This window comes from Bidens hawaiensis, unplaced genomic scaffold (assembly GCF_021521415.1).
Source record: "Bidens hawaiensis isolate Kalapana, Puna unplaced genomic scaffold, B.hawaiensis_p1.1 tig00015228_1, whole genome shotgun sequence".
Lineage (NCBI taxonomy): Eukaryota > Viridiplantae > Streptophyta > Magnoliopsida > Asterales > Asteraceae > Bidens > Bidens hawaiensis.
Genome location: NW_027492354.1, coordinates 161163 through 176883, shown reverse-complemented (window position 1 = coordinate 176883; position 15721 = coordinate 161163). Strand labels below are relative to the sequence as shown.

Sequence of the window (15721 nt, the reverse complement as noted above, 5' to 3'; positions counted from 1 at the left end):
GGAATGCAAACGTAAGCTAGGGCCTAGGCATAGCCATGTTGCTATGATCAAAGGGTGAAAATGGAATTTAGAGTTTATATCACAAGTTTTGATGGAAGCTAGTGTCCTATTAAATAATTGGCATAAACTTGTGTTGTGTTAAATATTTGACGAAATCTTTAGTTGTATCAAATCATTTGCATACATAAAAAATGTTCTGGTTGAGTTCCATGTTGAGATAGACGGCTAGAAAGTGGGCTTCCAAATTCATAGCCACGGAGTACGGGCTACAAGTTTGTTGTAGTTTTGAGCTAAACTACATGTAGCAGTCATGTACTCTTAATTTATTAAGTATCACCACTTAATAATTTAATTTATTTATTTATACATTTGTAGTTGCGTCTTGCAACACATGACACTCAATACTTAAGTCATCCATGGCCATCCTTTGGTAAAGATTAATAAATTAAAAAACAACTCAAACGATGAAAACAATATCCATAATTGATGTCGCCTTAATCTTTCGGCATTCATTATGGGTCCTCTAAAGAGGATGTGCTGCCACATAACCCAAACTCAGTCAAACGAAGATATTGACAATACTCATCTTCATCAACCACTAAAATTAAATGTTTTAAGAAATGTACGTTCAATGATTCATGATAAAGGCATATTATAAAATTACAAAAGGTCATTATACAAAAATAATTTTAGTGCTTTTGTAAATAAAAATATAATAGAAGTCGCTTTCTTTTCATAATATCAAATCACCAAATCTACTATTTTATGTAGAGTGGGTTTGCTCGTGTGAATGTTCTTCGGGTCAGGACTGATGAGAATGCATGATCTTTCGTTTGAGAACGTATAAGCCTAACAACCCACGACTGATTCTAGAAGTGAGATGATCACGCGTGTCAGTAATCCGCTAGCTAGAGATAATGAACGTTAAAAAATTGTATATCTTTTGTTGCAAAGTCAATTAGTCAACAAACAACTCTTTAATGGATTCACTTAAAAACAAACAAAAATTTATACACAAAATCACAAAATTTTCAATTAAATGAAGCTTTAAAAATATACGCTTACAAGTCAACAACCACCACCACCATTCACCGCCGCCGTGCGAAAAACCCTCCAAAACAATCATTCAACTTCGAAAAGCAAGAGCGGTTGTCATTGTCAGGCTCAGAACTCATGGGCTGAAGGTAAGCCCAAGCAGCATGCTGCAACAATGGGTCTTTTATGGGGATCTCCCGCCAACTATCAATCTTGGTCGGAGAACCCACCGGCGACGGCGGAGATGCTGACCGGAGAATGTCTTTGAGGCTTGTGTAGGAAGTGAGAGAGTCAATGGAAATCATCTCAAAGTCAGTATCCTTTGAAGAAGAAGAAGAAGAATAGGAAGATGAGCGATTATCAGTGAAGGGTAATAATAATAATAATAAGTTGTTTTGGCTGTTGCTGTTTTTAAGGTTAATCAGTTGAGATTGAGATTCCATAATATTCCTAGGATATAATATATGAATATCCGATTCTCAGATTAAGGAGATCTTTGAATTTTGAAAAATATAGGATTTTTCTTTGAGTTGGAGGAAGTGAATTGAAGTAGGGAGTGTGGTTTTTATATGCTATGTGAGTGAGGCTAGGGTTATCTATTAAACGATCTTTTTTTGTTTTATTTATTAAAAAGAATAAGTCAAGAAAACAAATAGGACTCTCGTTGGAGTTGGTGTTATTTGTTTTTAAATAAATAACTAAGCACTTGGTATGTACAAATAAGAGGCGTAATGAAATGGACCATTACGGTTGAATGAAAAAGGATGAGGATGTGTTTGATTAGTAAGTGAAATGCAATCACTCATTACCATTTCCATTCAATTCACTCTAAAACAACTGAAATTCATTCTATCCTCCCCTTGTTTTCTTTTTCATTTATTCCTCTTTCACACTATCTCACCTCCACCGCCCTCCCACCAGCCCTCACCACCACCAACCACCGCCTCCGCCTCCACCACCACTCGCCTCCGCTGACCGCGACCACCACCACCCACTTCTGCTACCATCACCAACCACCCACCACCACCTACCATCGCTCCCGGCCATCACCACCACAGCCCGCCGCCCGCCACCACCACCACTCGCCTCCGTTGACCGCGTCGACCACCACCACCCACTTTCGTTGCCATCACCAACCACCCACCACCACCTACCATCGCTCCCGGCCATCACCACCACAACCCGCCACCCGCCGCTTACCCCTGCCACCGCCACCACCAATAATCGCCACCGCCGCCCACCACCCACCACCATCCCAACGTCACTCACTACCTTTTTTATTTTATTCCGGCTTTTTATAATTTATCAAAAAAATAAATACTAATAATTCATGTCATTCTCACATGATAATCAAACATTACAATAGAATGACAATGATCCATTTCATTACCTCGTCTATTTTAAACCCTCATTCATTTTAGTGTGTTATTTTAACTCAGTTGGAAAGAATTCCTGACTTACCCACACCCGAATCAACCTCATTGCTACTTTTGTTAGTGGCATTAATTTCGATGTCTCTTGATCAACTTCGAACTTTGAATTGATAAAAGATTAGGATAGGTCGAACTTCAACTTCACCTATAATAAGTTATACATACATATTTATTTTATCCTCTTAATTTAACTTTCTTGTATTTTTGTAATTTAACAAGATTATGTATTTAATGATCAATACCCGGTTGTTGTTATTATTATTTTATAACTAACCCATACACTCATCAAAAATTATTATTTACCCAACTAACTCATACACTCGCCAATTATAATTATGAAAACAAAACATTTCATACACGTACATGGTGTTAGACCGTTAGCTAAAAACACTACGATGGTTATTTATTTTTACCAATGAAATATCCAAAACATTTGATTATTCTCTATTTGTTTAAATTTTTTTTTTGAACGAAGAGCACTAACTAAACCCCCGAAAAGCTCTCATGATGGTTCAATGTCGTGAGGCCTTGTTTACCCAGTGGTGTTTTACCTAGACTTAAACATCGAAAGATAACACACGATTGAGATTCAAACCTACGAATACATCTTTTTTTTATATAACTAGTTTTTTAGCCGGCGCGTTGCGCCGGGCAAGTCGGTAAAACTCAGACATTGGTAAAACTCAAGCGTTGAGTCAGTAAGTCGACGTGAATTCGGTTGGTTTCGGTGACATGGGTTATTGTACCGAAATTAAAACCAAATATAAAACAAAAAAATATATAAAATTTGAGGTGGACCAATGTGGTGGTACCTGTCGGTAAAACTCGATCGTTGGTCAAACCCGACCGTTGTCGCTTAAGTTGAAGTTTCGAGCATCGGACCCCAGCGTTTCTGGATCAACCAAAGACGATGTTTTAGACCTTTTGTTAGGCCTAAACTTTAGGTGTTGGCGGGCCCAACAGGGGCCCACTTCGGGTGAAACCTCATTTGGGTTTTCCAACATTTCATGTAATTGAAGTTCCCCGACTTCTGTTGAAACTCTACCAACGCCCTTTCCATGATATATGCGTCAGATTCAACGCTACCCCACGTTCGAACCATCCGAGAGTGAACCAAATGATAAGCCATGCATTTGGCGTTTATATCGGTCTATTTCGACATTACAAAATCTTTTTCCCAACACGAGTCCCTGCCAAGTTCATGGAACAATTATTTAATTTTGTTCCAAAATACACCCATATCTTGATAGTTCGCTAAAAAATAAAAATATATAAGAAATTTTTAAAAAAACATATATTTTTTAAAAACTTACAACACTTGGGATCTTCCGATATCACGCACCACCCCCGATCAATTAGTTCACACTCATTGGGTTTCCACGGTATAGTTATCTTTTTAGTGCGAGGTTCGGGGGGGGGGGGGATTCTTTGTGTGTTTTCTCCCACGTCCGCCTCCACATTGGCTCGAACCGTCAGGAGTCTCTGGGACGGGTTGTGGCTCCGGGTTGATTTGTGTCTCCGGCACCATCTTGTCCATCGGGTTGGGAACCAGGAACCGGCCATCATATTCATGGTTGGGTTTCGGAAACCGAGCGCCATATTTGGGTTAGGGACTCCGGAACCTAGATATTGTATGTACGCAACCATTTGTGGGTCGAACGGATACGGGGTTTGAGGGGTCTGTGTAGATGGGTTCGGTTGTGGATTATTTGGGTCGGGATTGTTTGCGTTGCCTTGTCGGGCGTATTAAACGAAACCGAGCATTTGGTTGTTGAACGGAAACATATTGGTTGGTGATTGAAAATATATATTTTGAGATTGTTGTGGAGAATGAGTGGATGAATTGTGTATAAAAAATGAAATTTTATTGTGTTTTTATAGGAGAATTGTGTTGAAAAAAGTAATTTTTTTATCTAACGACCATATGCAACGGTCAAAGAATCCTCAAACTTTGTGCCATCATCGCGTTTTGTAGGAAACACCAAACAAAAACGCTATGCCATAATGTCGGGGGGAGTTGTGCCCCCAGCGGTTTCTATCCAAAACGCCATAACGTGGCTTCCAGTACGAATGGTCTTAGTCTAAGTTTAAAAACTGAGACATGTGATAATAACGTTGTAGCGTATTTATTACTGCATCTAGGCATCTAGCATTGTTGTGGATATTTAGTAATTGTTTTGAACAACGTTTGAAACTATCATCAACATCCAAGTGAGCCTACTTAATACTTAAATATGATGTCAATTTTTCATACTAATTTTAAGGCTCTCTGCTCATCCAATAATACCATTGAAGACAAAATCCACCACTATAAAAAATCCCTGTTGGGTCATTTTTCAAACCTGATACTATAAAATCCCTAGTCTAAATCGTCATGCCATGCCATTAGACCAGAAAGTCAATGGCTATGGATACTCATACTAGTTTGAATTTGGAGTGATCATCATGTTGTTAAAACGGGAAAATACTAGGTCATTGTTCCACTTTCATATAAAATGTTTGACAAGTCAATTAAGTGCTTAGGTGTGAATTTGATTAGATATATGTTGTACTAAATAAGCTAGTTATCCCTTTTAGTACCAGGGAAAGTGGATCATTAGATGTAGTGGCATCAATGCCAATACTAAGATGGGTTTTTATGGTGAGGGGCATCGATGCCCATCTACAGTGTCACGTTAGCATCACGTGAGTACGGGGGGTATCGAAACCCTAACCTATAATGCTCCTCTATGGTGAGGGGCATCGAAGCCCTTAAATTTTTTTTATAAAACAAAAAAAAACAACACAATAATATAAATACAAATTACATTAATATAAAAACATATCAATAAAACCTAAAAAAATTACAAATAAAAATAAAAAACATAACTAACACATAACTAATATTCGTCGTCGTCGTCCTCGTTTGTATATTTGACCATTATCTTTGCTTTGTTTTTCTTCAAAAACGTCCGCGTGACCGGATCTAGATGCGATAGATCCTTTGCAAGGAGCTCGAAATCTTTTTCGGGTTGCCGCTCCAAGTGAATTTTTTTTCTTTCTTTACGCATCGCCTTTTATTCAACATGCATCACTTTTCTTTATTCATGCATTCTCGTGAGTTCATCTTTTGAGTGTTTTTTAGCATCGGCAATCTCGTTTAGTCTAAGCTCAAAGTTGTCAAAACGCGAGCTCACATCAAAACTCACCGAGGATGTCGTTCCAGACGAAGATCCTCCACAACTAGCCGCCGCCTTAGCTTTATCTCTTCCTACCAGACGTGGTAACTCATCCGATTCATTAAAAACAAGATCGGGATCAAGCTTGTTTAAGTTAAAATTGACAACAAGCATCCGACCTAGCTTGAGACGGCGATTGATCGGCCGAAGTAGACGTTGTCTTTGATCGTTTGGACGATCGCGGTGAAGATGTCGGACCGGATGCCACTTTGATGAGCTCGTGCATTGCCTCCAGATTTCCAACATATTGAAATATGAGTTATAAATGGCCCTATATTGTTTTAAGCAAGTCTCAATCATGTTGAAATCGCACGTGCCGCTTCTTTTATTGCTTGTAACGCGGTTGCGAATGTCGGAGAAGTTGTGCATTTTTGCGTGTGTTGCCTTCCATTTGTTGGAGACGGGATCCTCCCCGCGGTAGCAACCTCGGCCCATTATAGCAAAGAGCTTAGTATGTATTTATTCCCAAAAGTCAGGGCCTTGTATACCGTCACCCCGATACATATAAAAGCTTAATATTAGTCAACAAAAAGGTAAAAAATAAAATATATATAGATAATTTTATAATTTACTATGAATGAGTCTTCGGATGAGTCGATCCACGCACGCGCCAACGCCAATTCCTCATCCGCTTCCCACTTTTTTCTTTCGACCTTTTTGGTAGTTGTTTGACCGTCATCAAACTTCTTTTTATGACTTCATTTGCGACGAACTTGCGGTTCGTCTACTTGGGTTTCGGGTATTTGGGTTTGGGGTGCTTGGGTTTCGGTTACTTGCGAAGGCATAAACGACATTGTTGTCGAAAGAACATGTCGTTGGTAAATTGTTGCATGGTTGGAGGCATTACGAGGTAAATGTTGGTTAGAGTAGAAAGGGTTGTTAGGGTCATTGTTGTTTGCAAACATACTAGCCCACCACCTTTGAGTTGGATCTCACGGGTTCGGGTTCGGGTTCGGGTTTGAGCTCGAGCTTGTGTTAGGGTTTGGTTTGGGTTTGAAAAAGGATCCATGGTTGTAGAAATTTGAGAGTTGTTTGAGTGAATTTTGAGAGTTGTTTGAGTAAAAATTGAAGTATGGTTTAAATTATATAGAAAATAGTTATATTATTTTTAATATATATAACACAATGGTAATATATACGTTGAGAGGGGGGGGGGGGACACCTCAATTCACCCATCCGTGCCCATCGTCCCCTTGATGACCCCATCATCGTGTCCCTGTCGACGGCGATCCTTAGCGGCGTTTAGTGCCCATCGGCGCCCAAAATCCTCTCCCGAAGGTGATCATAGAGGATGGTCTAAAAGGATCAATAACATGAAGAATACAATACAAATATTTGGATTCAAATTTTTATTTTATTATTATCTTTTTTGTTTGAGTGTTTATTCAGTTAGTGTTATTCTTATCTTGTTTCTAAACCTTAGTTTAAGTCGTCTTTTGTAAGTGAACTCAGTTTAGTTTTATGATATTTGATTAAAGAAAAGTAAGCTTGAAGCTTGTCTACCATATATTTGATCAATTGGTCTTGAGCCATGCATTTGAGTAAAGCTGTAAAACCGGTACCACATTTATTCTAAGTTTGAAAACTTTAATATACTAAAATAAGTGGAATAATCTTTGTGTATAAAATGACAAAGTATATTTGTTTTTTTTATAAGAAATTAATCTATATTTATATTATCTCAAAAAGATTTTTGTTTGCCCCATACATCATATAACTACTACATTGGTTGAATTTTTCCTTAAACTTTTCTAAAATGTACAACTATTCTATCTTGCCTTAAACCTCACCCTAGATATGATCATTTGCATATCAGCGTAAGAATCTCATCCCTTCTGGTGGTGACCGTGTCCATTTATCGGACTATAACTGTTGATTCACATCCACGAGTTCATGAATCGAGTGTGCACGATCATGTACTTGATGGTTCACATTTTCTGGCTTAGTTAGGAGCTCCCCATGTGGATGGAATACGCGTAGGATTGATATGCATAGGCATGCTTCGAATGTTGATATCAAGTGGATAAGTTCTATATTCGAGATCTAGATCTTTAAAGATTGCATCATCTCCTCAACAATTTTGCCTCTCCTTGTTAATCTTTCTAATATATGTTGATGGTTAATTTTATGTTGCACCCAAACCGATAACTTTTGCGTGTTTAAATCATACATGTCCAACGTTAGTATGTCTGGACTAGGGTACCAATACTCCTTGTTGCTCTCAACGAAGCTACATATATAACATTTATAACATAAATAGTTTAACTAATACATCAAAATATAAGAGAGATTTTAGATAAATATTTTCACCTACTATCTAAACCCTAGTCGATTTTAGATATATTTTATCTTGATAAAATAATATGATAAAACTTTCAACAGTTAGCCAAAAAAATGATTGACTATTAAAACTAACTATATTGTAACTTTAAAGCAGTTTATATAGGCATATATAATATATTAGTTACTTATATAATTCACACTAAATGAATAAAAAAAAGTGTTCGCGCATACTAAAAAGTTTCTTCACTTGTTACCCGCATCTATTAACTCAATTAATTTTGTCACGCCTAAATTAAAGTGAACACCACTAGGAATAAAAAAATAAAAATTTAAGTGGAACATGAACTTGAACTCATACCTGAATATACGTTGCTTAATGAGTGAGATCTTTTCTGCTGGGGTGGCGACATGAATCAAGAAATTAATTGTATCTGTCATATCTGGACTACGATAGAAGTTACCGATGAATCTTGTCACAAGAGTACTATTAGGATAGTATATTTTTTGATTATCTGCTCTTAAAAAAATCGTATTTAAAATATTCATTTCTTCCACAATCGTCTGAGGAGAATTATTAGAAAAAATACATAAAAAAGGAAAAAGTAGATGAATAAAGCTTTATAATAAATGATAATAAAAAAATTAATTTCAAATGATTGAAGTTAGTAGATTATGATGTGATATAACTCATAAAATATCTCATAGAATAGTAACCAACTTTTAAAAGTGTTTCAACTAGGTCACTCATGCATATTTTTCTCAAATTGGGTCACTAAATCTTCAAATCGAGTATCACTGATTTTTTTGTTTGTTAAGAAAGAAATGGAGGATAAGATATGGGGGTCGGAATTTGCAATATATGTAGTTATATTTTAAAAAAAAATTAAAAAACGTTAATTATATTAAAATTCAAAAATAAAAAATATAATTTACGTCGCCACTCAACATCAACATCAAAAAAAAGATAAAAAGATTTCCTATGTGAAACACAAAATAAAAACGTTAAAAAAACATGTTAAAACCTTTAATTTAATAAAATATGAAAGTTGAGTGACTTAATTAGAATACTTTTTAAAGTTGAGTGACCTAATTGGAACACTTTTAAAACTTGGTTACTATTCTATGTAATTGCCCCATCTTTATGATGTGATATACTCTCTATTTATTTTTCACAATTAGAGTGAGTTAAAAGTGCATTAAAATTTTAAATAAAAATTAATTGATGGACTTAACCCGACCACATTTCCTAATGAGTAATGACCTACAAAAAGCCTCAAGGGCAAATCATCTAAACTCGTTCATTAATGACTCAACCAAGTTATAAATAACATGTATCTAACATTGTGGTAAGGTGTCTTTAAGAACATAGTTAATTACTGAATAAGAATTTAGCTTCTCTAGACGGAAATAAAGCTTTCCAAAAACTCAATCTAGAATCAAATCTATCAATAATAATTTCAATCATCTTCCATTTTCCACATTAAGACCAGCCAACAATTTTAAAGTGTATTTATTAAAACTTTATAAAGAAAAATATAAAACGACAAAAAAATGTAAGTTATAGTAACACTTATAGCATCACCTAAATTTATTTATATAATTTTAAATACAAATAAGAAAGAAACACGTCTTACTATAACTTACATTTAAAATTTAGAACAGTTTTTAAACTGCATTTAGATAGATTTAAATGTTACAAGTTGGTTATTATATTTCTTAAACAACCAAGAATTCATAAACAACCATATGAATTAAGTGTTCTATAAGACAGTCTTATCTAATTTTGAATACACATAGTCGCATATATAAAGGCTTCAACTTACGGTTACTACTTACTAGCTTCATTTCTTTTTATAAGAAAAAAGGTAAAATATCTTTAATAAGGTATGTGAGTTCTAATTTTCTTCTTTTTAAAAACAAGAAATGTGTATTGATACCTGAACTCCACCAATCTCACAACGATCCCCAACATCGAAAGGATGCATCACAAACAAGAATATGATGGACTCGAATATGGTTTTGCAAGTATTTCCGAATATAAACGCCACCACAACAAATTGAGAGCTTATAAGGACTACAACTTGTGTAGTCATGATGTTTAGGATTACAAGGCAAATGATCAAAATGACAAATGCGACCAACACATTCACCATCCTGTGTAGTTTGTCGACTGCGGTTTTCGTATCATTTAGTGTCAATGCAAGTGATTTTCGCTCTCGAAAAACACTAACCTGCGTTAAGTAATGACAGGATATCATTCCAAATTGGTATGATTTATTTGTATACCTTGGATATGGTATAAAAACGTATACAAATTTACTTAAATACATGTTATTCTATTAAATACTTATATACTATTTTTTATTGTTACAATCATCGATCTTATATTATTTATTTATTTGTTATGGTGTTTTTTCATGTCTAAAACTCAAAACTTACCACCCAATTCTTCAAGGCTGTCTTCCCAACTTTTTCATCCTCAGGGGATGCTACTAATAAAGACATGGTCTTTATGGCTTCATCTTCTCTCAAGAACCTCATCAAACCTTCCAAATAAATGAACCTAAAAAACAAAATACAAAATTGCACCTAGTTGATTTGGGTAAAACACATTTGTATATCAGTTCATTGATTTTCATTTTACAATGGGTCCAAATGAGTCATCACCATCATACACATTTGGACCATTTTGATACTTCTACAAAATTAGTAATTTCAATTCAAGTCCATTTTGGTTGGACACTGTTTTGACCCGAACAAAATTGATAGTTTTTTTAAACGGTCTGTTTTAACCAAAACAGAATTTGCCAATATCTCATTGTGGTCTAACCCAACCATTTTACTAGGTTTACTTAATTACCTGGATCGGCGTCTTGTAACATTCGTGAAAATGCTCCTAGCAGCATGTTTAGCCTCGAGTTCGCTTCGGATTTCAGTGCCAGGTTCATCATAGTACGAACCTTGTAACCGTTCATCCAACGTTGTCAATGATCCATGACGGACAATCTTCATCAACCTCTTCATATTCCAAGCCGAAACATTCTCATGATTCAACCTATGCAAATGATCGATTGTTATCGCTTGATCTTTCCATCCTAATCTCACACTCCCACCACCCTTTCCTTTAAACGAATACGCCCCAATTTCAGACACCCGCGACATACTCTTCTCTCGCACATTATTATTATGAATCTCCATCAACGGAGGCCCAGACAACGTCTCGATCACATACTGGTTAAACAACGCGTCCTGAATCCGATCAAAAAACTTGCTCACATGAAACGAAGAAGCGAGAACCTTAACAACCAAAGTCTTGATCAACCATAATGAGGTGGTCACAAGCATGCACACCATAAACTTGTTTATAACCTCAAGCTAAGGGATACCTTGGGCGTCAACCGTCTCATTAAATATCGCGTTCCACGCAATCAAAACCCAACATAACCAGATACAATTCTGGACCGGAACACGAACCCCATACACGAAATAAAGAAGTCGTTTACGTAGCAAGAAGTTTCGTTCTATAAAGAACACGACAACCCGAACACACCAACCGGATACCAACCGTCCACATATTAAAACAAGGATCAAAAGCTCCCATTGCCACATGAAAAGCCCCATGAATGATCTTCTTTCCCATTTTGGAAACCTAATTGTACAAATAAATGATGTCATGATCAACACAAAGCTGATCCATTGGATAATAGTCATGCAATCAATCTTATTATCCTTCAAATCACCAGGATTATCATCATCAAACAATGATTCATCTTCGTCGTTGTTTTCAATTCTCATGGGAGTTGGATTTAGGAACGTTACCGGCCTCCGGTGGATCTGATAATCTTGATTGTTGAGTTTTGGTTCTTGCTAAACTTGTTCTTCTCATAATAGATGCAATTTTCAAAGTCTCACCAGCGCCCGCACGGTCAACATAGCTGAAATTGCGCGTGCGCTGGTGGTCATCATCATCGGGACCCTCGTCCGATGATGATGACTCTTTGGAGTACTTGGTGTCAGCTGATTCATCGTTATCAAACGATTTTTTCGAATCTGAAACCTAATATTATTATTATTAGGGTTTCTTTTCTGCATGACGTACCGTCAATTTTGACGATGACGTCATCTGAGTCATTTGATTCTAATGATTTGTTTGATGGTTTAGGGTTATCCATCACGGAATCAAACGTTTGTTAATTGTGAATTGTGGATTAGAACGGGAAATCCAGAGCAACGAGAAATACACGATCATGTAATCGGTATTTTGCTCTGGATTCAGCCATTCTGAAAATGGTGTTGGTGTTACATCGGAAGGATTTGGTTATTATGTTTTTTAGATATAGAATGATATTTGAAAGATATGGGAAACCAAAAGTTTTGGTTTTGATTTGTTTATTATAGACCAACGGTTAATTAAGCCATGCATGTCTCTTGTGGTTACAACAATTTAATTCTGTTAAGTTATTATTATCAAAGTTTCAAAAGAAGATTTATGAAATAATATTGTCACAAGAAAGGAAAATGAAGTTCAATAAGAATTAACACTAGTATTGACTATTGAATGAACATTAGATTTTTGTAAGTGAAGACCCGTTTGTTATTATGTTACGCCTACGTGGAAAAAGTCAATACTACAAGACAACGAAAATGTTTCATTTCCTTTAATAGGAAAAGAGAGATCTTAGTATAGGATTAAATATGAAAAAAAATATTATAAAGTGAATCGAAAAGCATGAGTGTGACATCAACACGGTTGGGGCAAAGACTAATTATATGCAAACTAAATGATAAAAACAAAGATTATATTACGATCGTAATATGTTTATATTTTATCTTGAATTTATAGTGAAAACTAATGTTGTCATAAGTTCTTAACTTTGGATCCGCATCCCTTCTACTTCACTTTTATGTAAAATGTGGTCGTTTATTCATGACCTTGTGGTTTAGTGGGTTAAGTATTTACAAATACAAGTTTAGGTAAGTTTTTTTTGACAAAATTGTTGTAAGAAAATGTGCTTGTTCACTAATTTTAAGAAACAACAAACTCTTATACTCGATTACGGACCTATTCAATTAAGATGTTGTGCGGGAAAATCTAATGATTTTTGTAATAATAGCGTATATATAACGAATTTGGATAATTCAAAACCATTCCAAGCCCATTTTAAACAACTAGATTTGGTAATTCAATCAAACTTGAAAGTACAAACAACTAATCAATGGAATTAGCCGCAGTTTAAAAGTCACAATTTATCATGAATTCTTCAATTGTTACTTCTAAAAAAATCTCAAAAAATTATTTTATCGTTTGATTGTTAGATGGATTAGTTATTAGGCTATGTGTAGTGGAGGGGCTACAAATGAGGACGAATTGTGACACGTGGCGCCCAGTCAGCAAAATGGGCGAATTTGTTTTTGGGATGTAATGGTGTAGGGGCTACAAGTTGGGTCCACAGTATATTTTTTTATTATTTTCTTTTTATAATTAAACTGATCAAATAAAAACCAATTTCTTCAAATAATTAAATAAAAATGCATTAAAATTAAAAAGAAATACAAAAAAAAATACATAACTATCGGTTGGCGTACATGTTCAAGTTCGGGTCGGGAAATTGAAACGGATAGCTCGGTTGGTTTAGGTTCATCGGGTTCCATTGTAAGTTCACGTTCGGTTGGTTTTGCGAACCATGGTGTTGATCGAAATGAGAGAATGAGTGGTTCGATTGGTTCGAGTTGTTTCTAGGATTCATTTTGCATATACATATATACACACACACACACAACATATATACATATACATATATATATATATATATCACACACAACATATATACATATACATATATACACACACACACAACATATATACATATACATAACATATATATAAACACACAACATATAATATAATAATATTATTATTTTCTTCTTCCAGGCGATGAAAACATATCGCCGGGGGGGGGGGGGGCGGTGTTCGCGCCCAATGTCGCCCAAATCGGCGCCCACTACGCATAGCCTTAGGGTAAAGTTAAAATACAAAGGACAACAAAAATGAGAAGGATGAGAAGGAATCCAGTCCATTGATCTTAGATTTGAATGGTTGAGATTAATTTAATAAATAAAAATTGATGAACAGGGCATTAAGATAATAACTCACATTTGTTGATTTTCTATCTCCACATGCAAGGCACATGTCAATTCCCCCATCATTTTAAAATGTCCATAACTTTTTCATACGACATTATTTTTTTAAAAAAAATTCACCATAATAATAAGCGTTTTTTTATCTTTAATAAGAGTAATATATTGTAATATAAAAATAAAAATAAAATTAATGAGTTTTTTTAGTTGTGTTTTTTTGCTGTTCATTGTGTAATATGTTGTTTCCATTGTGTTTTACGTTTCAAGTCATTGTGTTATACGTATTCACCATTGTGTCTTACGTTTTAGGTCATTGTGTTATACGTATTCAACATTGTGTCTTACGTTTTAGGTCATTATGTTATACGTATTAACCATTGTGTTTTACGTTTTAAGTTATTGTGTAACATGTATTAAGCATTGTGTTTTATGTATTAGATAAAAAGACACAATGGTGTGTGAAAAGAGACAATGATGAAAAAAGACACAATGACGAAAAAAGACACAATAATAAGCGAAAAGACACAATGGTGTGCGAAAATACACAATGACGAAAAAAGACACAATGATAAGCGAAAAGACACAATGACGAAAAAAGACACAATGGTGTGCGAAAAAAGACACAATGATAAGCGAAAAGACACAATGACGAAAAATACACAATGGTGTGCGAAAAGACATAATGACGAAAAAATACACAATGATAAGCGAAAAGACATAATGGTGTGCGAAAAGACACAATGACGAAAAAAGTCACTATGATAAGCGAAAAGACACAATGATATGCGAAAATACACAACGGTGTGCGAAAGACACAATGGTGTGCGAAAAAAGACACAATGACGAAAAAGCACACAATGATAAGCGAAAAGACACAATGACGAAAAAAGACACAATGGTGTACGAAAAGACACATTGACGAAAAAAGACACAATGGTGTACGGAAATACACAATGTCGTGATTTTTGTTTTAAATTTTATATAACAAAAATCATACTCATATTAAAGATAAAAAATGTTTGTTATTATGATGATATTTTTTTAAAAAAATACCATACGAAAAAGTTATAAACGTTCTAAAATGTTGGGGGTATTAACATGTGCCTTGCATGTGGAGAGAGAAAATGTGTACAATTACTTTTATACCCTTTTTCTTTTTGTAATCACTTGACACATGTCAATTATTTATGGCTTCTCACACTTCTCATTTTTGTTACCCTTTGTAGAATAATTTGACCCATAATTATTATATTATTTGATTTTTAGTTAGTTATTTTCTTATATACTTAACTATTTTAATGTTATTATGTGTGTTTATTTGAAAATTGAAACTTACTGATAGATTTATTATTATATTATCGAGATTTTTTTATTTATGATCCGATCCGAATAGATAAAAAAAACCTTTTAATATTTAGCGATATACAAATGCCCCTAAACATTTCTATTCCATATAAAGTTATTATAAATTCTCAACTAATATTTTGACACTGTTTTAATTTCTTATCAACAAATGTTGTATATACTCTTCGCAAGTAGCTTAAGGGTTTGTTTTTTGTTGTATGAGTGACATTTATTGAGAAGGTCACCCATCGTTAGATTGTTGTACTTAAG

General features: G+C 34.9%; 1 pseudogene; it reads right to left on the bottom strand.

The window, feature by feature from the left end:
* Positions 1 to 7582: 7582 nt before the first annotated feature.
* Positions 7583 to 12092, bottom strand: LOC143548705 (mechanosensitive ion channel protein 6-like; annotated as a pseudogene).
* Between the last annotated feature and the right edge of the window lie 3629 nt (positions 12093 to 15721).